The sequence below is a fragment of the Vicugna pacos genome, chromosome 8 (genome assembly GCF_048564905.1).
Source record: "Vicugna pacos chromosome 8, VicPac4, whole genome shotgun sequence".
NCBI lineage: Eukaryota > Metazoa > Chordata > Mammalia > Artiodactyla > Camelidae > Vicugna > Vicugna pacos.
The window spans coordinates 5,558,170-5,583,990 of NC_132994.1; the positions used below are offsets into that span (position 1 = coordinate 5,558,170).

A 25,821-nucleotide genomic window follows, 5' to 3' on the forward strand; every position below is an offset into this window, starting at 1 on the left:
ACAAATCATCTCAATTTATTGGCCTGTTGTTACAAGCAGTCCAAACTTGGACTTGGTAACATACATATAGCAAAATTTCCAAATTAATTAACTTAATCTTCACTTGGAAAGAAATGGCTTATCACAATATTTATTTCAATAAGAATTTTACATTGCACAATCTTGCACTGTTTTTGTGCTTTGAAAACCTAGCTAATCAGCCTTACTATAGATCAAAGATCTCAAATCTAAAGTCTCAGAGAAAAAAACTCACATCTGTTCTGCTTCTGTTTTGCACATGCACATCTGCACACATAAGCACACACACACCCTTTTCCTCTGGAGAATTGACAAGACAAGAAGAAAACCATGGCTTGATTTATAATTGCTTTTTTTTTCCAATTATTGACCCCTGGTAAAAACTGACTATGAAAGTATCATGTCCCACAGCATATATAGTCTTAAAAAGCAGTGAGGAAATGAAATTCTCTAATAAGCAGACATTTCAGCATTGCATTGGCCTGTCAAATTTGCCCAGAAAGCGACATAGCTAGAAGAATTTGCTCATAAGCAATTGCTGGTGGCTTGGCTTCATATTGAAGCATTAGGAAGGAACAGATGGAAAGATCACTTACAGGAAATGTGGAGAAGAATTATGTGAACAGACTCCCAGGAACAGGCCAAGAATGTGCCCCTATTTGTATTTCATGAGAATGCTCACCCTACAAGTAACAGGAGAGATCTTCAATAATCAGATGGGCAAGATGACCTGTTAGGTTAATAATGTCTGTCAGACTCTTTTCCCAGCCACCCCAAAGGCTGCTTAATGGTCTCAAGAAAGATGAAGCTTATGCATGAGCGTGCACATGTGGGCTTCACCTCACCAAAACCGATTTTACGACTGTTGATGGTCATCTTACCTGCCAAGAGCAGAGATCAAAGTTAAGGACTCAGTGTGAAACCTTTCCCATAGGGGCTGGTCAGCTTTCTAGGAGTAGGTTGACTAGAGATGCAGCTTTGTTGAATTTGTTTATCAGTTCTAGAAGCTTTCTTGTGCCTTCTTTGTGAAAATCTATAAATGGTATCATGTCATTTGCAAATAGAGATCGTTTTGCTGCTTCTTTTCCAATTTGAATCTCTTTTTATTTCTTGTTCTTGCCTAATTGGTCTAGTTAAAACTTCCAGGACAACGTTGAATAGCAGTGGTAAAACTGGACATCCTCTTCTTCCTTACCTTAGCAGGAAAATTTTCAGTTTTCCTTCTCCCTCAGTATGATGTTAGCTGTAAGTTTTTCAGAAATGTCATTTACCATGTCAGTGAATTTCCTTTATTCTGCTAGTTTTCTGAGTGTTTTTATCATGAAAAAGTGTTTGCATTTGTCACATATCTTTCTTTTTTGCATCAATTGAGACAATCATGTGATTTTTTTCCTTCTGTTAATATGATCACACATTGACTGATTTGCTTATGTTGAACTGCTATCAGGAGGAGGGGAATGAAAGTTACTTCCATTCTTAGTCACCCAGAAAAAAATGAATTTCTAATGGGAGACAGATAGTGTGATATAAACAGAAGATTTTTATCAGTGCAGTAAAAATGTAGTAAAATATAGTACACCCCTAAGAACTGCGGGCACGCCAATTCAAGAGAGGAAGAATGGCGCCACTCCTTTGTTTTTCCTGTTCTTACATCCTAGCTTAGGGGTCGTTTTCATGATTGGTTGATTCACCGCTCAGGTTCTTTAAGAGTTCAGGCTGCTTCACAGCTCAGTTCCTCGTGCTGAGGCACGCCCATCCCTTTTGTGCATGTTCTTATCCCTGATGCACACAGAGAAATCTACAGGAAGGGGCTCAAACTGCAATGTTAATTACATCATAATGACCATTGGGTCAGGTTAAGTTGGGTCCTTCTCTCTACTGTGCAGTCACAGCCTTCGATCCTAGCTGGCTTCTTTGCTGGCCCTCATTAACAGAAAGTAAGTTTTTGGAGCCCCTTATCCTGAGTGCAGCCTGTACTGTTATTTTCTGGGTGGCTCTCTCCCGCTTCCTCTCCCCTTGGCCAGTGTTCATTTCTATCTAATTGCCTAACAGAACCATTGCTGCCTTGCTGGGGTAAAGTGCATTGCGCCACTTGTTCATGGTGTACAATCATTTTAATGTGTTGGGTTTAGTTTGCTAGTAGTTTGGAGGAGTTTCTGTGTCTATATTCATAAGGCATATTGATCTGGGATTTTATTTTCTTGTGATGTCTTTATCTAGCTTTGTTTCCAGGGTAATGATAGGCTGAAATAATGAGTTAGGAAATGTTTCCTCTTCTTTATATGTTTTTTGAAGAGTTTGAACTGAATTGGTATAAAGTCTTCTTTAAATATTTGATAGGGTTTATCAAGAAAGCTATTTCATTTTGAATTATTCTTTTTTGGAATGGCACATTTTTAATTGCCTAATTCCCACACTTACACCTTAAAACACTTGAGGTATTTTATTTTATGTTATTTTTCCAACTGATGCATGAAGCAGTGGCTCCTACCTAACTAATATAATAAGTTGATGTATTACACCTATAGGAATTATTGAAAGATAAGAAAAAATAGTAGCAATATATTAAGATGAACTTAAACATTTCTTTTAAGAAGCCCTTCGACTTTTAGTTTCATACATGTAAAATTACGATTAGAGTATTAAATTTATTAGAAAGAGAAGTCAGTTACATTCTTACCTGAAAGTTTTAGAAGACCACAGCTACAGGTAGGGTCCTCATGTACCCTCTGAACATAAAAGTGAAATTTCATGTTACATTTAGTTGTTTAGTCATATTTATGGTCCCATCACCTAACATTTTGATGAAAAAAATTCCACTAATGAATTTTGAGTGAATGACAACAATGCAAATAGTTATCACAAAACTTACTCATTAATTAGTGAAATAGTGGGAGAATAAACAAAATCAGAGTATTATTTATAAATTAGCAGGACTCCAACTGTTTCCATAATAATTTTTAAATGTCACCCATAATTATTTTTAAGTTTCAAAATATAACTAATTAATTCAACACATGTTCTTTAAAGATGTGCTACTGATGTATACATAAAAAATATATTTCAACCATATATGAAAGAAACTGTCTTTAACATTTTTAAAAAGTATATTTAAAACATTGATTCAAAAACAACTTAATCACAAACTGAAGCAGTTTTTCAGCATTTTTGATTTATAATTTGTCCAGTGGTAGACAGGGTTGACCACAGCTGAGTGCAGAGTTTCAGTAGCAACATGGTATTTATTTTTGCTCTCTTAATTTTTGATTCTGTATTCATCTATGTGTATTTCTCAATTAGTGGTTTCAATATGGTAGATCTGGTCAACCCAAATTAATATCCTTTTCATGTCTCCAGGTCTGGCACTTTTAAGAGATGAGAAAGAGTACAGATGATGAGGCATTCTGGCCATGTGAAAAGAAGGTCCAAAAATATATGATTTATCTGTCTACAAGGTCAGAGGCTCTGGAAAGAAAGGCTGATATGAACAACAATCCTTTAAATGCTCCATCCCTGTGGTACCATCAGAGGTATCAAGGAAGCCTCTGATTCTGAGGCTGGAGCAAGTGTGTCAGGGGTCCCTGAATTCACAACATATGCTCTCTCGGGTCTCTGTGAATGCTGTGAATGTACTTGTGTTTGTGCCAAAGGCATCCTCCACCTCCAACTTTCCATATTAGCCAGCTGGGATAGGAAGAGTGCCATGTAAAGCATAGGTTCCTTATTCTCAAGATGGAAAAATCTAGATTAAACAAAACAGCAGTATCTTAATAGACACCATAAGTGAATACCAGATGTGCTGAGTGTCCCAAGTAACATTTGTCAGAAACTTTACTATTAGCCACTTGGAGGAAAGAAAAGAATGGACTTGAAAGTGTGGTTGTATATGTGAATTGCAGAAGTAGAATAATATTATAAAAATATTGTTTCTTTTAGACACTAATCCTATTATGGAGAAATCTGCATTTTAGTTTAGCTATATTTAGCCCATGTTTTTGTTGAACATCTATTCAGGTGCTCCTTTGCCTTAAGGTTGACTAGAAATGAAGGTCTGCAGGGATGGGACCTGGTTAAATTGATCTACACAAGGAAGGTGGATACGCTTTGAGTCCAGAAAAGAAAAGAAAAAAAAAACTGAAATTGTGCGGATTTACCACGTGTCATTATAAAGAAGTCTGGAATAAGAGGAAAAATGAGTGATAGGGGATTTATTTAACTGTGCAATAGCAGATATCCCACACTATCCTCTTTACCATAAAATATCCAGTAAAATTAGTATGGATACCTAAACTCTGTAAAGTGAACTTAGTATTAGAGAGTTTCAGTAAATCCATTTGTTCTTTTCTAACCTATTTATGAGAAATGAGGGGGTTACTGGTAAGAACACCATTATATTTGTCTTTATTTTAGCTATCCTGAAGAAAGAAGGTAGACTTCATCTCCAATTTGGATTGTATATTATGACTGATGATCGCCACCCTCCCACACACACACACATCCCAAGGATGTATGAAAAGATTCTTACTTATACAATGACTTCCTGGGAGGTCAGGGCATACCTTCCAGGCTGACCTGCAAGTATCCTCAGACACAGCCATAAGTGACAACTGGTTTGAGGTTTTATGAAGGTTAGGCAGTGGGACCAGAGTTAGGGTTCTCATGAACAGGAAGGGGCTGGAGTGGTTTGTATCTCCTGGAGGCTTCAAAAGAGGGAATTCCAGGTCTTTCTTATCATCAACTGATGTTTGGAGTGGAAAGGGTAGAAGAGGAAATGATGTTCAAAAGCTGTACACAGTTAGATATAAAAAAATCAGAGTCTAGGGGAAGGTATAGCTCAGTGGTAGAGTGTGTGCTTAGCATGCACAAGGTCCTGGGTTCAATCCTCAGTACCTCCACTGAAAAATAAATGAAACAAAATAAAATAAAAATTAACTGAAAAATACATAAAGAAACCTAATTACCTCTCAGCCCCCAAAAAGCCAAAAACAAATTTAAAAAAAAAAATTCGAGTCATATTCTTTAGTACAGTGTTATTCTACAAACAGAGGGTACTACACCTAACAAAAGGATTCTTGTTTTATATACGCAAGATATTCACCTTATGAGGAAGGACTATGAGAATGTCTATATTATTGTAAAAATAATTAAAATGGAAACATTTTCTATAAAATACAAGTTATCCAAGTAAATTCAAGAGCAGAAAATATATATAATCAACAATAGCTAAAATGAAAAAAAGAATCTACCGCAGAAGAACACTATATTAGGTTAAGACAATATCCCGGGAAATTTCTACTAGATTTTAAAAAAGGGATTTTTACTATGCTATTAACTTTCTCTGTGACATACATTAAAAACTTCGTAATTAAAAAAAAATGTAGCACAAAAACAGAAATAGCCAATATTAAACTAGAACTAATTTCATGAAATAATGTTGATTAAACAATTGGGAGTGTTTTAAATTTTCTGAAGAAAAGAAGAAATTTAGGAGGTCAAGGAAGAAGAGGGCGATTTTTATTGAAAGTGTTAGGTATGATCTGAAGTACTTTTATGTGTTTTCTTGTTAGAGTCTTACAACATCAGTATGAGAAAATGCTATTATTCCCATTTCCCAGATTCCTGAACTTATTCTATGTTACGCAGCTCATAAAGGACAGAGCCAAGACAAAAATCCATTTCTATATGATCTCCTAAACTGCATTTTGTACCATCTATTTACCATTGACTGAATAGTAGACCTTAAATAATTTCATAAAGTATAATGGTTTATGAAGCATCATCCTATATCTGTATCTATACATTGTGTATAATTATCTAGGTAAACATACCTACATGTATATTTATAAATGTATGCAAGTACAGAATTAAAATATGGAGATTATATACCAAAATATTAACAATGTTTATGCCTGGATATGGAATTATTTAAATTATATAACTATCTTAAAGCTGTAATTTTTATTCTCACTGATCTACATTTACTGATATTTTGTATTGAACACATAGATTAATGTCTTGTAACAAAACAAAATTAATACAAAATCGAAAGTGGACATGAGAGAAGAGAACAGATGCATAACACTTCAGTAGTTATCAAACTAGACTTTGTATTGTTGAATTATTAAGAAATAAGTTCATTTTTTCATGTGCCTTTTGATCATTTGTATGTCTTCCTTGGAGAACTGCTTGTTTAGGTCTTCTGCCCATTTTTGGATTGGGTTGTTTATTTTTTTCTTACTGAGTCGTATGAGCTGCTTACATATTCTGGAGATCAAGCCTTTGTCGGTTTCATTTGCAAAAATTTTCTCCCATTCCGTAGGTTTTCTTCTTGTTTTACTTATGGTTTCCTTTGCTGTGCAGAAGCTTGTAAGTTTCATTAGGTCCCATTTGTTTATTTTTGCTTTTATTTCTACTAGGAGAAAATTTTTGAAAAGTGTGTCAGATAATGTACTGCCTATGTTTTCCTCTAGGAAGTTTATTGTATCTTGTCTATGTTTAAGTCTTTGATCCATTTTGAGTTGATTTTTGTATATGGTGTAAGGGAGTGTTCTAGCTTCATTGTTTTACATACCGCTGTCCAGTTTTCCCAACACCATTTGCTGAAGAGACTGTCTTTATTCCATTGTATATTCTTGCCTCCTTTGAAATGCTCAATATCACTAATTATCAGAGAAATGCAAATCAAAACTACAATGAGGTATCACCTCACAACAGTCAGAATGGCCGTCATTCAAAAATCCAAAAATGACAAATGCTGGAGAGGCTGTGGAGAAAGGGGAACCCTCCTACACTGCTGGTGGGAATGCAGTTTGGTGCAACCACTATGGAAAACAGTGTGGAGAGTCCTCAAAAGACTAGGAATAGACTTACCATATGACCCAGGAATCCCACTCCTGGGCTTGTATCCAGAAGGAACCCTACTTCAGTATGACACCTGCACCCCAATGTTCATAGCAGCACTATTTACAATAGCCAAGACATGGAAACAGCCTAAATGTCCATCAACAGGTGACTGGATAAAGAAGAGTTGGTATATTTATACAATGGAATACTACACAGCCATAAAAACTGACAACATAACGCCATTTGCAGCAACATGGATGCTCCTGGAGAATGTCATTCTAAGCGAAGTAAGCCAGAAAGAGAAAGAAAAATACCATATGAGATCGTTCATATGTGAAATCTAAAAAACAAACAAACAAACAAAAACAAAGTGTAAATACAGGATAGAAATAGACTCACAGACAGAGAATACAGACTTGTGGTTGCCAGGGGGGTGGAGGGTGGGAAGGGATAGACTGGGATTTCAAAATTGTAGAATAGATAAACAAGATTATACTGTATAGCACAGGGAAATGCATGCAAAACATTATGGTAGCTCACAGAGAAAAAAATGTGACAATGAGAGTGTATATGTCCATGTATGACTGAAAAATTGTGCTGAACACTGGAATTTGACACAACATTGTAAAATGATTATAAATCAATAAAATATGTTAAAAAAAAGAAATAAGTTCATAACTATCTGGAATCTAGCTGACATATACTCATAATTTTCCAAACAAAATGGGCATGTGTAGCTTTATATTTAACATTGTCCTCAGTTTTCAGTGGACAGAAGACCCTAAATTGTATGAAGACTCATGAGAATGCAAGTAATTACTTGTAACTCCTGAACACCTCATCAAATTAAATATCAGGATTTTTTTTAATCCAATGATTTGAGTACTGTTCCTGTAGAACAATTAAAGTACCCGTTACTTAAAGACATATTACTACAAAAAAATCTCCTTTACTGATAAAACAGTTCTTTCCATAGTATTTTTTCTTCATCCTTGCTGACATTTACTATACGTTAAGGCTTTGACTTAATTAACTAAATTAACTATATCTATCTTCATTTTAGGACCTCAGCAGTTTCTGTGCAACAAAAATGATAAAATATATTTGATGTGTTATCCTTACAATTATTCTAATTAACATTCACTTACTTCTTTTAAAAGAAAATGCTTTTCATCCCTTCCCTAGCTTCTAGTAGACCTATATTCTTTTGCTACACAGGAAGAGGTTTTAATGAGTTATTACAATTTGAAAGGGTTATTTATGTGCAATTTTAATTTAATCAATGTCATGTGCTTCGGATTAACTACTAACCATTAGAAATGTCAGTACAAAATAATTGTATGAAATTGGTTTAGATTTCCCCTGAAGTTTTAAATGTCAAATATAACTTAAATTTTGTGATAGTTTGCCAAGTCATTTACAATAATCCACAATCATTAATGACACAGGGCCTAAATAAATGCTTTAAATTTGTCAGATGTTTTAGGGAAAAAAAATAGAATAAAACCTGAAATATATTTTTATCGAATTTTTTAAAAATTTAAATGTCTATCCCACCTATAGGTATCTCTTAGAAACTTAAAATTTGTACTCTGCATTTGTTCTTAAGTGAAAAAAAAGAAATGTTTGAATAGATATGCTTTCTTAATATCATTATTGATAAGTAAAGGAAAGGCCAAATTTTCAAAGATAATGTAAGTTCTGATCAGAACATTAGACCAAAAACTATATGACTGCATTTTTCTAAGTTATCTTTCTAAATAAATTGCAAAGCTTTTTCAGAGTAGTATTTTGTTTAATCTTGCACTCACTTCTAGTGATGAACTGAATGACATGCATATACTAGGAAATGCAGGATGAAATCAAAGACAAATACCATATGATATCACTTATATGTGGAATCTGAAAAAAGACAAGTGAACTTACTTACAAAACAGAAATTGACTCACAGACATAGAAAACCCCCAACTTATGGTTACAGGGGGAGGAGGGTTCAGGGGGTGGGAAGGGATAAATTGGGAGTTTGAGATTTGCAGATACTAACTACTGCATATAAAATAGATAAACAAGTTTATACTGTATAGCACAGGGAACTATATTCAATACCATGTGGTAACCTAAAATGAAAAAGAGTGTGAGAACAAATATGTGTATGTATATGTATGACTGAATTATTATGCTGTACACCAGAAATTCATACAACGTTGTAAACTGACTATACATCAATTGAAAAAAAAAAAAACAAATGGAAAGGATTTGTGACATTTTAACTTATTCTTTTCCAGTCTCTCCCAGATCATCAGTACTCGAACATGGCAGTCACATTGTCTCCGTAGGACCGTGGTCCCCAGTTTTGAAGGTAGCAAAACATACCTTATTCACAAAGGTTCTGGTTACACTTTCTAACTTGGCTTATTTCTTCATTCTGTTTTATTTTGTTTTTACTCAGTGTCCAAGAGAAGCTTTGTCTCTCACAGTTATCTGATGTAATCCATGGACAATGTCAAGAATTCTACACTAGAAGATGATTTCTTAAAGCACCTGGGATATGAGGAAAGAATGGTTCATTCTGACATTCGAGTTCTACGAAAACAAATCAACCTGTAACAACAGTGAATTCACCATTGTTAATATAAACACAAAAATTAGTTTCTGATCTTACTAATCTTCACTCCCATCAGTGAAAATGACGCAGTGAATCAAAGGAAACAAAGCTTCTGCTTCCAGTGTAACAAACTTGGGCAAAAAAGTTGGTCCCACCAACGAGGTAAACACTCTAGGAATTAGGACTGAGCTATATTTTCTTCAGGAATATTGAGCTTAATCTATACATTTAATACATTTTTTTCTCTCCATATCAGCATACACTTAACAATGGTGTTGTTAATGATGGTTCTCAAGTAAGTTCAGACAGGATACGGTACATTTTACTTTAGTTCAAAAAATGGATCCTGTAATATTTGCAAAGTGTCTACTAATCAGGTTTCTCCAAAATTGCTTCAATTTACTGCTTAATGCTATAAAAGAACATGGTGGACCTTCCTATTAAATCTGCCTCAAATAAAATAAGACCATTAATATTGAAGTAATAATTGTCAAATACTTTTCCTCTATGAAAGTTTCTAATGAATGATAAAAGCTCCTCTCCTTTCTTGAAAGCTGATATTCCAATATTAAGAATCCCAGACAAAAAATAAACCAAAGTATATATAAAGGAAGAAATATATCTCACAAACAATGTGTTGATTCAATATAATTAGTGTGTTATGTTGCTTTGAATCCCTAAATGAAAAGCAGCAGAATGACACGGATATCTATATAACCTAGAAAATGAAATTTGTCTTATTGCTTAATATAAAAATGTAAAATATCATTAGCCAGGAGGAAGGTGCTTTTATTGAGTTTTTTTTTTTAATCTTTTAATGCAATTTGTTGAGTGGTTATTCTTTCTCTTTAATAACTCACTGAATCCCAACATGCCATTTTGATTTTATCTTTGTAAACAAGTACATTTATGGTAAGCCAAGTATCCATCAAGCCATTTAACAAGAATACTAAACATAACATCTGTTACTGCCTACATTCTTCCTGAAGGAGACTGTCAGGACCATGGCCAGACATCATCTTGGGACAAGTAGATGAAGATTAAAGAGATAAGTGAGTGCTTTCTCTACTCCTTTGTCCAACATACCTAACAAGTGGTTAGTATTTTTCTTTATGGTCTTTGAGTTAAAGGCATTTAATTGGATTGCTCTATGTGAGTGGGTTATAGGGAATTCAGTTAAAATAATTTTCTCTCCCTGGGTCTTCTAGCTAACTCCCATGCTGGTAGTGGTAGGGGGTCTACTGAAACATGTATTCAAATGAGCCTTTGCAATCAAGCTCAAGTCTTGTCGTGACAAGATATATTCTTACTTCATTTTAAACTGCCTAGGCTAGCAAAACAAAAAACTTTTCCTCTCATCACAGAGCATTATTTTATACTACAACTAAGATCAGTAGGAAGTATCTATCTAAGGATGTAGGGGGATTCATAGTCTTATGTTATACTTCCATTTTTTTCTCATATCTGTTTTATATATATATATATATATATATATATATATATATATATATATATATATAATTTAATTTTCTCTAGAGTGCAACAAAATGAAGCAAAAGATAGAACATATAAGTTTCCTTCCAAATAATATTGTGATTATATATTCATTGGCTATGACATGAGACAAAATTAACTAACCAACATGATTCAAACATTTTTCAGAGCTGCCTAATCCTTGAAGAAAAATAAAAAGGAAATTGTCTAGGAAAGAAAAATCACAAGAGATTGTATGATAACCAAATATTTCAAGTCTTTGAGTTTTCCTTAAATAGATTCTTCTGTAATGGCATTTTATCTGAATATTGAATTGATTGAACTTGATTATTGTCAGCTGGGAATGCTATTGACAAGTTTCTTTTGGAGGGGGAGGGATTCATTTGTTATGCAAAATATTGGAAAGTCAAATTAAAGTATTCCTTCTTAAAATAGTCTATTAGTATAATGCTCTGGTTCAAAGTTTTCATTTACCAATATGGGTATAGCTATAAAAGGTTCCTGAATGATAAAGTCTTTGGAATTTTTATTGGAAAAGAACATATAGAATCAGCAGAGATTTTCATTTCATATAAATATATCTCCTTTAGAGGTGTGGCCAAGATGGCTGAGTAGGAAGACCCTGAGCTCGCCTCCTCCCACAGGCACACCAAAATTACAATTATTACTAGTAGAGCAACTATATATGAGAGCAATCTGAAGACTAGCAGAAAAAAAAATTTCCATAACTAAAGATACACAGAGGTAACCACAATGAGGTGGGTAGGAGGAGCAGAGAGAAATGTAATCAAGGTTCACACCTCTGGGTACCTTACCCACAGATGGGAAGGCAATCACACTGGCAGAAGTTCTCCTAAAGGAGCGAGAGATAAGAAATCTATCTGATAAAGGATTCAAGGTAATAATAATCATAAGGATGTTCAATGAACTCAGGAGCAGAATGGATGAATACAGTGAGAATTTCAACAAAGAGTTAGAAAACATAAAGATAAACAAACAGCTGAAGAACACAATAATTGAAATTTTAAAAATGACAGTAGAAGAAATCAATAATACTTTAACTGATATATTAAGGAACAAATCAGAAAACTGAAAAACAGAATAGTGAATATCATTCAAGTTAAAAAAGAAAAATGAAACAACAAAAAAATGAGAATAGTTAAAGAAATTTATGAGACAACATCACGCATACTAACAATCATATTGTAGGGGACCTAGAAGAAGAGAGAGAGAGAGAAGGGGGCACATAATTTATTTGAGAACCAATAGCTGAAAACTTCTGTAATGTGGGAGACGAAACAGAGTTTACTTCCAAATTCATTCTATATGGCTAGCATCAACCTGAAACCCAAATAAGACCAAGACATCACAAAAATATAGATCAATATCTTTGATGAATACAGATGCAAACATTTTTCATTAATATAGTAGTACTGGATTCAACAATACTTTAAAATGATCATATACCATGATCAAGTGGGGTTTATCCCATGAGTGCAAAAATGGTTCAATATCAACAAATCAATCAATGTAGTAAACCACACAAAAAAAGTGAAAGATAAAAATTATGATATCATCTAAATAGATGTTAAAAAAAATACATTGACACAATTGAACATTCATTTATGTTAAAAAACTTTCAACGAATTGGTTATAGAGGGAACATACCTCAACAGAATAAAGGCCACATATGACAAAACTGCAGTCAACAATACTCAACAGTGAAAAGCTGAAAACATTTCCTCTAAAATCAAGAGCACCACAAGGATGCCCATTCTATTTTTTTTTCAACATAACATTGGAAAGCCTAGTCAAGGCAACAAGACAAAAAAAACACATAGAAGGAATACAAATTGGAATGGAAAAAGTAAAACTGTGACTATTTGGAGATGACATGATACTATTTACAGAAAAACCTAAAGATTCCATCAAAAATATTAAACTAATAAAGGAATTCAGTAAAATTTCAGGTTACAAAATTAATATACATAAATCTGTTGTTTCTGTACACTAATGTACTATAAGAAAGACAAATCAAGAAAACAATTTACAGTTGCATCAAAAAGAAAAAAAAGTACCTAGGACTAAATCTAACTAATAAGGAAAAAGATTCGTTCTCTGAAAACAATGACACTGATGAAAGAAATCGAAGAAGACACAAACAAATGGAAACATATACTGTTATCATGGAGTGAAAGAATTAATATTAAAAATGGTCATACTACTCAAGGCAATCTACAGATTCAATCAGTTCCCATTAAAGTACTGGCGGCACTTTCATGGAATTAAAACAAAAAATTCTTAAATTTGTATGCAATCACAAATGACCTTGAACAGCCAAGCCAATCCTAAGAAAGAAAAACTAAGCTAGAGGTAGCACACTCCTTGATTTCAAACTACACTACAAAACTACAGTAATCAAAACAGCATGGCATTGGCACAAAAACAGACACATGGATCAATGGAATCGAACAGAGAGCTTAGAAATGAACCCACATTATATGGTCAGTTAATCTATGGCAAAGGAGGCAAGAATATAAAATGGAAGGGTGGAGAAGCACCTCTTCAATAAATGGTCCTGGGAGAACTGGACAACTACATGCAAAAGAATCAAACCAGACTACTTTCTCACACCATCTTCAAAAATAAACTAAAATAGATTAAAGACTTAAATGTAAGACCTGAAACCATAAAACAGCTAGAAGAAATAACAGAAAGTACACTCTTTGACATTGGTCCAGCAAAATTTTTTTGTATCTGTTTCCTCAAGAAAACAAACAAACAAAACAAAACAAAAATAAACAAATTGAACTACCTCAAACTAAGAAACTATTGCACAGCAAAGGAAATGATCAATAAAATGAAAAGTCATCCTACGAAATGAGAGGAGATAGTTGTAAATAATGTATCTAATAAGAGGTTAATATAAAAAATAGACAAAGTCATACAACTCAAAATAGAAAAATCTAACAACCCAATTAAAAAATGGGTAGAGGAAATGAATTGACATTTTTCCACAGAAGTCATACCAATAGCCAACAGGCACATGAAAAAATGGTCAACATTGCTAATTTTCAGGAAAATGAAAATCAAAAATCAAAATGAGATACTACCTCACACCTGTTGGAATGGCTATTAAAAAAAATAACAAGTGTTGGCAAGAATGTGGAGAAAAATGAACCCTCTTAAACTTTTGGGGGGATTGTAAGTTGGTGCATCCACTATGGAACATATTCTGAGGTGCCTTAAAATATTAAAAGTAGAATTGCCCTTTAATCCAGCAATTTCACTTCTGAATATTAATCCAAAGAAGACAAAAACACTAATTTTAAAAGATTTATGCAGTCCAATGCCAAACGCAGCATAATTTACAATAGCCAAGATATGGAAACAACCTAAGTGTCCGTCAACAGACAAATCAATAAAGATATGGTGTATATATACAATGAAATAATACACAGCCATAAAAAGCAATGAAATCTTGCTATTTGTGAGAACGTGGATGAACTTGAAGGGTATTATACTAAGTGAAATAAGTCAGGCAAAGAAAGACAAATACTACATGATCTCACTTATAATGTGGAATCTAAAAGACACATTAAGCAAGAAAAACAGAATGAAAACAGACTCATAGATACAGAGAACAAACTGGTGGTTGTTAGAAGGCAGGATGTCAGCGAGGTGGGTGAGATAGGTGAAGGGAATTAAGACATATAAATATCCAGTTATATAATAATGTGTGTAATATGCAGCACAGACAATGTAGTCAACAATGTTGTAACAGCTTTGTAATAGGAAAGAGCGTTATTAGATTTATCAGCGTAATCATTTTATAATGTATAAAACATAAATCACTAAGCTGAAACTAACAATACTTTAAATCAATTTTATTTCAATAAAAATAAACTTATAAATATTAATTAGAAGAAATAAATTTATCTTCTGTATAGTATCTGTGGCAGCTTCTCAACCAGACTCTTCCTGCACATTCTCGTGGAAAACACTTATTTCATGCGGGGTATTGTGACATTTTTTAAAGCTAAAGTAATGCCTTTGCAAATGGAGTCTTGTTTGCCCTACTTTCATTTTAATGCAGTTGAACATGAAAGTTTGGTGACCTTTCTGATATTTGAAGATGGCTGTCCCAAATTTTCAGATATTTTCTTCTTTAAGTCAAACTACACGACCCCAGCTTCTTTAGCCAATTCATACAATTAGGTTTCCATATGCTGCATGATCTTTCTCCAGATGCATGTCTTTCTCCCTTGATGAAACCTGGTCATTTATGTCCATTTACATTGATATGCCTAAATTGAAAACAATAATCTGGATGTGTTCTGACAGCATAGCGCTCCTGTTAATAATCAACTGGTCATAGGTTTAAGGGCTGTATCTGCACGCTCAGTTTTATTACACTGACCCTTAAATCCCCCATGATAGCCTGCTAGTTTGACTACTGGAGTTCTGTAGTGCTTAGAAAACAAGAAGTGTGGGTCTTCCAATTTTATTCTTCTTTTTTTTGAGATTATTTTGACAATTCTGGATTCCTTGTGTATCTATTAATTTTAGCAGTTTGATTATTTCTATAAAAGCAAACGAATAAAACATCTGGGATTTTGATGGGAGTTACACCAAATACCTAGAATAGATTGGGGAGTAAGCACCGTCTTATCAGTAATTAAAGCAATCTCCCGATCTGTAACATGGGATGGCATTCAATTTAGCTGTCTTGTTTAATCTCTTTCAACGGTGGGTGTGACTTTCAGTGTACAAATCTTTACTGTTTCATTGAATTTATTCTTCCTCTAAGTTTATTAAGCTTTTTGTATAGTGAAATTAATGTTTTAAATTTATCAAATTTGTGACATTTTCAGCCATTATAGCTTTAAATATTTTCCTAATCCTTTCTTTCTGCTGCCTCCATTAGGCACATGCTGGTGCATTTAATGATGTCTTTCACTTCTGTTTATATTTCCTCATTCTTTTCTCCTTCTGTTGCTGAGATTGCATAATCTCGAATGATCTGTCAATGTTTTATTATTTCAGCTTCAGTCTGCTTTTGAGCCTAGAATAGTGAATTTATATTCTTCATCATTTGACTTTTCAACTCCAGCATTTTCATTTAGTTTTTTTTTGCAATTTTTATTTCATTACTGATATTCTATATATTATGACACATTGCCAATATATATTCTTTATCATTTTAAACATGGATTCCATTAGGTTTTGGAAGGTATTTATAACAGCTGCTTATTCTGGCCTCTGGATTCTTGCAGAGGCAGTTTCTGTAGCCTCCTTTTATTTTTTTTCCTTGTATGTGTGGTCTTTTCCTGCTTCGTTACATGTCTCACATGTTACATGCCATCCCATGTTACGGATCGGGAGATTGCTTTAATACTGATAAGACGGTGCTACTCCCCAATCTATTCTAGGGATTCAGTGTAACTCCCATCAAAAGCCCAGGTGTTTTATTTAAAAACTGGGCATTTCAGAGTATCTCTGAACAACTCTGTACATGAACCCCACCATCCTCTGGAGCTTCTCATTGCTGTTTCTGTTGCTTGCTTGCTTGCTTGATTAGTGACTTGAGTGGACCATCTCAGTGAAGTTTATTTTCTCTGATGTGTTCAGCCTCTTGTCACACCTTACAGAGTGCACAGGCTAATGTTCTGTCACGATCAACATGGGATGGCAATGGTATTTCCAGGGTTCTCACTGGCTGTCTCATTCTCTGATCTTGCTGTTAAGATTTAGCTGATCTACTTCATACTGAGCATGACACCCAGCTCGACAGCCCTCAATACTTGCCAGCTGACTGCTGTTTTGATTACTGCTTTTGACAATGTCCTAAGACTTAGGTCTTCCATTATATGCCCCAACTAAGTCTAGGCCATTTTGGGGCCAGTCTTGGAGCTTTGTTCTGAGCTCTAGAAGACTCTTCTTAGCTGCTTATTTCCCTGATTCTTTCTGTTAAAATTCTAGTTCTTCTAAACTTTAACTTTTTGTATCATAGGACTTTCTGGCTCCTCTTAATTTCTTATAACCAAAATCCCCATTGCTTTCCACAGGCCCTCAGACTTTAACTTCCTTGAGCTCTATTCCAAATAAAGTCAGTCCACTTGTGGAGGGCTACTGACTTCTCTCTTCTTAAGATCTATATGTTCCCCTGAACAAAACATCTTTACCACCTGGAGACAGGGCGATGCCCACACCTCTCCAGAGACACCACACACTGTGGGCAGGATATGAGGCATAGACGGTCACCTCTAGCTTTCTCAGCTTGCCTCGCCTAATACGTCCTCCGCCCTGCAAGCAAACTAGGGTGAGGACAATCAGGTGCTAGATTCTCAGTCTTCTGCACTGGGGGTTGAGTTTCCACCCGACGGATGGGGAATGGGAGGAGGAGAGGGCCACAGATCCCACAGTTGCTCTTGTTCAAAATAAAGTTTCTACAACACTGAGCTGGGAATAATGATAGGTGTTTGTAGCCTGTCTCTCTTGGGGAGATACCACAGCCCTTGACTGACAGCTGGGGAGGAAGGGGCCTCGTATTCTCGCTTGCAGCTGGCAGGAATAGCATTTCCATCTTGCTCGTCTGGGTTGGGGAGAGAGCCGTTTGTGCCTCAGATGTCAGGCTCTTGCCTTTCTTGCCATATTGAGCAGATTGTTTTGAATGAATGTTTATCCACTGGCTGTTTGTCCTTTGGACAACTTATAGCATTTCAAACTGTCTTAAATATGTATTTTAAGCAATTTTCACCAGTCAAGATTGTTTTGCTGGCGAGAGATTCCTTAGAGAGCCTCATGTTGCAGTTCTGGAAGTGTGAACCCTGTAGTAAACATTCTATTGTGTGAATATGACCCCTATTATTTCCTTATTGATGGATATTTATAAGTATGAGAAATGTTCTGTTTCACTGGCACATTCATCCTGTGCAATATGTGCAAAATTACCCCAGAGGCATAAGCCTGGAGATAGATTTCAATCTGGTGTATTGTTCACTTTTCTTTTATTAGTTCTTTTACAACTCACAATTTTATTAGCAATTTTCTAATTTCTAATTATTCTTTCAATGAGTTACAATTTATATTTCCACTAGTAAAATATCAAAATATTCTTCAAAGAGGGAGGTATGAGGTGGGTTTCACATTCGCCTCTACTTTTGTCCATGAATCATTTGCTGACTTGCTGCAGGGGAGTGGAGGCTGAAAGAAACAGCTCTAGGCTTACATTACAATAATCTAAGGTGATGAACTTTGAAATTCAAGGCTCCCAGGGCACTTGAGTGTTGAGGGTTCGCTGTAGAGAGGGGGAAACCGTGGAGTCTACCAATTACTCTGTGCTCTTCTTCTTGTGAAATTTGCTGAATCCTAAGCTATACATGCATGAGAAAAGTGTTTGAGAAATAAGTCAAACTTAGATGCTCGGAGATTAAATCGATAATCAAAGATTTCAGCATTTTTCAGAACCAGGGACACAGGGGTTGAATTTCAGGGCATGAGAAGATGAAGGAACACTGACACCTACCTGTGCTATTACCAAGGGCTAAGGCAGTAAGGGACAACTTGAAATGACTGATTTCCACTAAATCTGAATCCTAGCCTGGACTGTATCAAGATGATCTGCCTTTGCTCAAATAACCTAAATACATAAATCATCTCTGGAGAAACATCACCAAGCACCTCTTAATTCTTAATACTCAGTGTTCAGCATTTTCTCAAAAGTCATCAAAGCAGGGCCAAATGACTAACAAACAAGAGAAAAGAAAGAAAAAAAAAGGGCAACTGATAGAGATTCAAAATTCATCCAGAAAGTAACATTAAAATAATTATGGTTAATGTGTTCCAGAAAACAGAGACATGAAAGAGAATTTCACCAGAGAATTTTAAATTATTTTTCCCCATCAACAAATTGAAATGCTACAAAGAAAGCTCCAACAATGGAAAATACAATTTAATAGACATATTTCACAGTAGATTAAAATGGAAGAAAAGAAAAGTGAGCTGGAGGGTATGTCAGGGGAATGTATCTGGATTGATACACAGGAAGAAGGCAAAATGCAGAAAAGTGTGTGAAAGAAGTCTGGGGTGAAAGGATGTATAACTCAGTGGTAGTGGTAGTGGTAGAACAGTTGCCTAGCATGCACGAGGTCCTGGGTTCAATCACCAGCTCTTCCATTAGGGAAAAAAAAAAAAGAAGAAAAGTAATATGAGGCATGCTGCAAAAGCATAGTAGCTGAATATATGTGAATTTGTATACCAGAAAGAGACAAAAAAAATGCAGGCATGCTGTAGTAAAAATCCTGAAAATGAAATGCAGGGAAAATGTATTAAAAATGACACAGAAGGGAACGGGGCAGGGCACAAACATTAAAAGAATGACATAGCACTTAGCACCAAGATGTTAGAAGATTCAACTGCCAGTGGACTTTGAGCTTCAATGTACGCTCATTGACATACAGTAGTTGCTAAATGGCCCTCCCACAGGCGCCATGACAGTTTCAAGGCTGACCATAAAAGGTCAAAGAGTGGGTGATGGCCCAGTTTCTAGGGCTCCCAGCCCCTTCCCCAAAGGGGCTGGAATAATCCTCCCACTTGTTAGCATATGAAGTTACCAAACCCCTAAGAACTAACAACCCCTGCACAACCTCATGGCCGATCTCATTTTTCCCAGCTGACCCCATGCTCTGAGGCCACTGGTCTCCCTTCTGAGTAAGACGGCCCACGTTCTGCATATGGAATGTGCATCTCCTAGACGTTTCTCTTGCCTTCTGAGATGGTCTTCACTGTCTATGGAGTATGTCTCTCTGAATAAATCTACATTCACTCAACTGTGGCTCACTCTTGAATTCTTTCCCATGTGAAATCAAGGACCCTCACGTGGTGGGGCGCATCCCAGGGACTCAACCAAGACCTGGGACATGGCCATCCTCTAGTGCCCCATTTTTTCCTGTATCAAAAACAGCATTGCTGGATCCACAGCTTACCTTTAAGGGAGCAAGTATGAAACTGACAACGAATTGCTTATAATAAAAGATGAAAGCAGACTATGATAGAAAAATACTTTAAAAGACTGCAGGAAGACAACTAGCAATCCTGAGTTTTAAAATCAGTAACAAAATTTTCAAAGCAACGTCTATATAAAGATATTTTCAATCAGAAGAAAATTAAAATTTTTTCCTGCAAAACTGCACTAAAAATGAAAATAAGTTTACACCCACAGAGTGAAGAAAAAAGAAACTTGAACAAAGTTCTTCAGGAAACAGGAAAATGACAGATATAAAATAGAATGATGAAAATGCAAAAGAGAATGAGAAGAATGCAAGTATATAGAAAAACAAGAAACAGGACTGAACAGAAGATTCAAAAAGTAAATTTGCATATTTTGAGTCATGGAATTTATAAAAACATTATGCCCTAAAGTGTAGAGACTGATGGTCCTTTCATAAACTATCCTGAATCTATTGATATTTATTTTTATAAACATAATAATGAATCTTTTCCTGTACCTTATACAAAATGGGAAGGAATATAGAAATAAATGTGAAAAGTCAAACAAAAATACGTCTAGACTACATGTGAAAATGTCTTCGTTAACTCAGTGTTGGCGAAACTTTTTAAATAGTATTACAGCATTTAAAGAAAAAAGAATACCTAAAAGAGATTTTATTAAATTCATTAGATCAAAATGGAGTCTTAAGAAAGAGAAATAAACACATCATAGAATTATTACAGCTCTATTTAATTTCAATTCTTTTAAGATGGAGATTCAAAATTATAGACCTTCAATAGGGTTTCCAAACTCTATTTATTGCTACAGCAAGAATGCATATTTTTATTTTGCTCTATGTGGCTCCAATATACTTTATATTTTTATCAAGTGAGAAACTGGGCAACATGAGCATTTTTATCCCAGATTTTATCAAGGAAAGATAAGGTAAAGTATGCTTTATTCAGTGGTGTTCTGTTATCTTTGTGATTGAATCTTCAGCCCTAAATAGTAGGCATGTGTTCACTGAACCATAAAACAACTCATTTTAAACTCATAACTCATTTGCTTTTACCACGTCTCTTTTCTCTGTAAAACAGAGAATGCCCGTGATGGTTCACAAAATTGGCAGTTACAAAGAGAAAGCTTGGTAAAACGTTAAAAAAAAAAAAAAATGACAGTGTTTTAGGAAAGTGGAGAAAATTCCTCTAGACAAGAGAACCATTCTTATAATATTGTCCTAGGATCAAAAAAGAAACTAAATCTAACCCTTACACAGATTACATAACTGATAATAAGTTTTGATTAAAATCTACATTATAACAGTAACATTTGTAATTATTGGGCTATGGGTGCATACAAAAGAAAGCATTACAGAGTACTCTGGAAATATAAGTTAAAATGAGATACATAGCAAGAAAATTTTACATATTTCTAAAGAAATGCTAATTAACAATTGTACATTAATAATTTAGATGACTTCCACAATTGATACAGAGTATTTTATCTCCGTTGGGTTGTTTTGAACTTCAGAAGATTCTTTTCAGAAAGCAAATTAATGTGCTAGGATTTTGAATTCAGCTGAGGGCAAGGTCAGTGAACCCAGACCTTCTCTGATACCCTTAAAAATGTTCTTTCTCTTTTAGTCCCAAGGTAGAGCAGTTAAAAATTAATCCCTAATTTTGATACAATGGCTGCAGAATTACAGGGTAAGATGAATTCATATTCTCATCAAGTTCCTTAACTGAAAGTTATAACATAGATTTGAATGAATCGGTCCCAGAGTATTTGAATGGAGATAATTTGTAGAAATAAACAAATCCGAGACATCCTTTACCAGCCCTTCCTCTCATGACTGACAACAGTGACATTAACAGAAAACTAGAGCAACTCAGTACAACTTATTCTTCAGGAACGAGACTGTTTAATTCCACAGGTTGGGGAATCTTCTGCTGAGGGTCCCGTTAGGCTAAAATTAAGGTGTTGTGTGAGTCTGTGACCTAATTTGAGTCCGAAGATCCTGTTCAAAACTCCCTGGCTGTTGCCAGAATTTAGCTTCTTGTAATAATATGACTGCAGCTGTAGCCCGTACAGGACATCTGCCATTCCATGACATGGGATCCTCCCTACATATAGCAGTTTGATCCTTCAAGGCCAACCAAGGAGGGGTCTCTGCTACTTGGAATTTTTATGACCTTTTCTGTTTCTGACAATAGAACTTATTTGTGACGGGCTCAAGTCGTTAGTTTGGGCTCAAGTCGTTAGTGTAGGCTCACCCAAGACAAATTCCCTTTGGATAACTTAACTGACTGGGAAACACAATTACATCTGAAAAATCATTAAACTTTGCCCTATGACATAACTTAATCATAGGTATTTTCTGTGGTATTTACATGTCCCACTGACACTCAAGGGGAGAGGATTGTACACTGAGGGGTAGAAATCGTGTGACCCTCTTAGAATTAAGGGTGTCAAAGAGAGGCATTTTGTCTCTTTCAGAGATACATCTCTGTTATTATTCCCATGTCCTCAGAGCATTTCCCTCATCATTATGTCATCCAAATAGGATTGATGCACAAGAGAATTAATAATGTTATAATTTTAGAAAGCTTTCTTTCTAAAGAACCAAAAGCCCTGCCAAATCATGTCAAAATAAATGATGTATTGAAAAAGTCATGTTCTCAGTGTGATAGCTAGGAAAAGTTGTAGGCATTTGAGAAGCTGAATGATAAAATATGAAATTAAAATGCTGACTTCTTGATGAACACTTTCATTCTTGCTCTATAGGTTCAACTCATAGCAGTTGTTCCAAAGCAGAAGCGGACAGCTGAATCAAATATCCATGAAATTAGGCTTAAAATGCATATATTTTATGCATGCATTAAAGTTGTTATTTATACAACATAAATGCTCTACTTATATTCAGACCTCCCTACTTTATTACTTTGTGCATAAGCAATAGTGATCTTTAAAAAAAATATGGTGAGAAAAATGGTCCCAGCGCCAGCCATGTGGGCACAGCATGGAGGGTATGATTTAAGCTTTAACCCTTGTAGATGGAATCTTATGCACAGGAAACAGATCAGGAATGAAGATGCAAGATCTTAAATATCTCATGAGCAGCAACGAACAACAGCAGGAGTTGGAGGAACACTTGGAGAAGATCAAGTCCAATTGCAGCTGTGGTTTAAGAATGGCAAGCTTACTTCACTTAGAATAGCGATGTCAAGTTCCATCCATGTTGCTGCAAATGGCATTATTTTATTCTTTTATGGATGAGTAGAATTCTACTGTGTGTGTGTGTGTGTGTATACTCATATATATACACACAGCATATGATATCACTTATATGTGGAATTTGAGAAAAAGACATAAATTAACTTGTTTACAAAACAGAAACAGACTCACAGACATGGAAAACAAAATGATCATTACCAGCTGGGAAAGAGATAAAGGGATAAAACTGGAGTTTGAGATTTGCAGATACATACTACTATATATAAAATAGATAAACAACAAGGCCTTACTGTATAGCACAGGGGACTATATTCAATATCTTACGGTAACTCGTAATAAAAAGAATATGCAAAGGAATATGTGGATGACTGAACATGATGCTGTCCACCAGAAATTGACACAACATTGTAAATTATATTTCAGTTAAAAGAAAAGTGAAAAAGAACCCACGGACTAATCACTTAGGCAGCAGCCAGCTACAGTAACATCACCAGGGAGTCTGTGCTGTGCCCTGTGAGTCTTGCGTCCCTAGGGCTTGATTTTTGTAGCCTGCCCCTGCCTGGCCCCTTCCCCATTTTTGGCCAAGACTAAGCCTGGGGAGGGCAAAAAAACAAAATAAAAAGCAAGGATATTCCAAATACAATAACTATGCTAAATATTAAATTCGATAGACATAATATTGCACTGTCAAATAATTTCAAAGTTCTCTAACTGTTGCCTAATGGTGAGAGAGTTTGCAACAATGACAATAAACACAGTTTGTGCAATGGACAAATTTTCTGTTCTCTTTTACTCCCTAGTGTTTTTGCTTTTCCCCACCTTGTTTAAGAAATAATTATAAATAGTCTGCCTCAATTACCTACCATTGCATGAAAACACCCATAAACTTATGGCATAAGACATCATTTATTTCACTCAGGAGATTTAAAGTTGGCAATCTAAGTTGGACACAACCAGGTCCTTATAGTTTGGTCACTTGCGGTTCACTCCTGGTTGTTTTGGAGGCCCTTCTGGGGTTTGGCTGACTGTCAGCTAGCAGACTACAGCCTTCCTTCAAGTGATTTCTAAGCCTCTAACCAGGCTAACTTGGGCTATTTTTCCTAGCAGAGGCAGGAGTTGACAGAAGGGCAGAAATGGACATAACGTCTTGAGGCTAGGCTTGAAAAATTATCCTGTCACTTCTTCCTTATTTTATTTGCTAAGTATTTATTTCAAGGCCTAGCCCAGTTCAGGGCATGAGAAATAAACTCCTCTTCTTAATGAGAGATGCTAACAAGTCACCTTGCAAAGGTGATGAACAGATATACAGAAGGTTGGGCCATTTTGACAGTTAACCTACAACAGTCTTCTGTATATACGCATGTATTTATATCACTGTCATATACAAATACACTATGCACATCCCCAGCCCCCCGAAAATCTCCTCTATGATATCCAACTGTAAGTGTAATAGCTTAAAACCTACATCAACTCCAGATTCAATTCGTCAATTAGAGACCTGTGAAATGAAAAGACAATGAAGAGATCTGCACCCCACTTTATAGTTTCAACAAAAACAATGTTGAAATCATGCAGGATAACTTTGATTAACTCATATTTTTAAAATGGGAAGACATGGAGATAAAATAGCAAGTCCGCAGCAATTCTATAACATGGCAGGGAAAATGTTGCCAGGTGGCCACATGGTAGAGGTAGGGAATGTTTCCAGATTAATCCTAGCTTTAGTCCCTGGGAGGAGCTTTCTAGTCAGTTTTTCTGCAGTGATTTGCGTTCTTGGCCTGCCAACTCTTGACCCCCCCCTTCTGAGATATTCTTTCTTTCCCACTATACTCTTTGGTTCCTGTGTTGATCACCTATGTTGGCAGCTGAGTACATTTGTGGTCCTGCCTCGCGCATATAGAAAATCAGTGGCAGGAGAGAAAATCATGATATTTCATAAATAGGTCCAACAAAGATACAAAGGTTGAAAACTTCCAAATTTCTGAAGAAATTATGGCATTCAAATTTAAAACTAAGCAACATAGCCCCAGATAGAGAGATACCATCTCACTTAAAATATCGACACAACTAAAGCTAAATAAAACATAAGTGAATGGAATTTTTTGTATCACATAAAATTATAAATCTAGTGTCAACATATATATAATATACACAACAAAGTAAAATTTATCCCAGGAATGTAAGGATTACTAAATATTAGGAAACCACTTGTTATAATTAACTACATTAATGGATCTAAGAAAAAAAATCATAGAATCATTAACATAGACTCTGAGAAGATGTTTAATAATATTAGACACAAACATCTAATACTATTAAAACTTTTTTATTTATACATATTTACACTTAGAAATTTTGGTAAATGTTGAGGAGAAGCACAGAGTTCCATACTACTATATCACCTGGGGATCAGAAAGACGATCAGAGGCTTTCTTGGGAATGCATATTAAAAGAAATATATGCATAAGAAGCAGGCATTAGAAATGGAGTGTTTAGAGGAACCAGCACTCTGCCTATCAAGAATGGCGCGTGTGGATAGCCTTGAAAGAAAACGGGCACCGAGTGTGCCAACTGAACTCAAAGAAAGTCAGTGTTGTGAAGTGGAGAAAGGGTTTGGGGAACTAGGCTAAGAGCA

The 25,821-nt window shown here is 35.3% G+C and overlaps 1 long non-coding RNA gene across 4 annotated transcripts in view; it reads left to right on the top strand.

Annotated features, from left to right (window-relative positions):
- Window positions 1-1,872: 1,872 nt before the first annotated feature.
- LOC140697816 (uncharacterized) overlaps window positions 1,873-25,821 on the top strand; it is a 55,806-nt gene continuing 31,857 nt past the window's right edge. For 2 of the 4 annotated variants that reach the window (XR_012075168.1, XR_012075167.1), the window contains exons 1-4: window positions 1,873-1,955; window positions 9,147-9,220; window positions 9,311-9,628; window positions 10,456-10,518. This is a non-coding gene — a long non-coding RNA (uncharacterized lncRNA). Of the gene's footprint in view, window positions 1,956-9,146; window positions 9,221-9,310; window positions 9,629-10,455; window positions 10,519-11,128; window positions 11,261-22,736; window positions 22,814-25,821 lie in introns of those variants that run through there. The other 2 variants (XR_012075170.1, XR_012075169.1) reach the window with 2 other exon arrangements.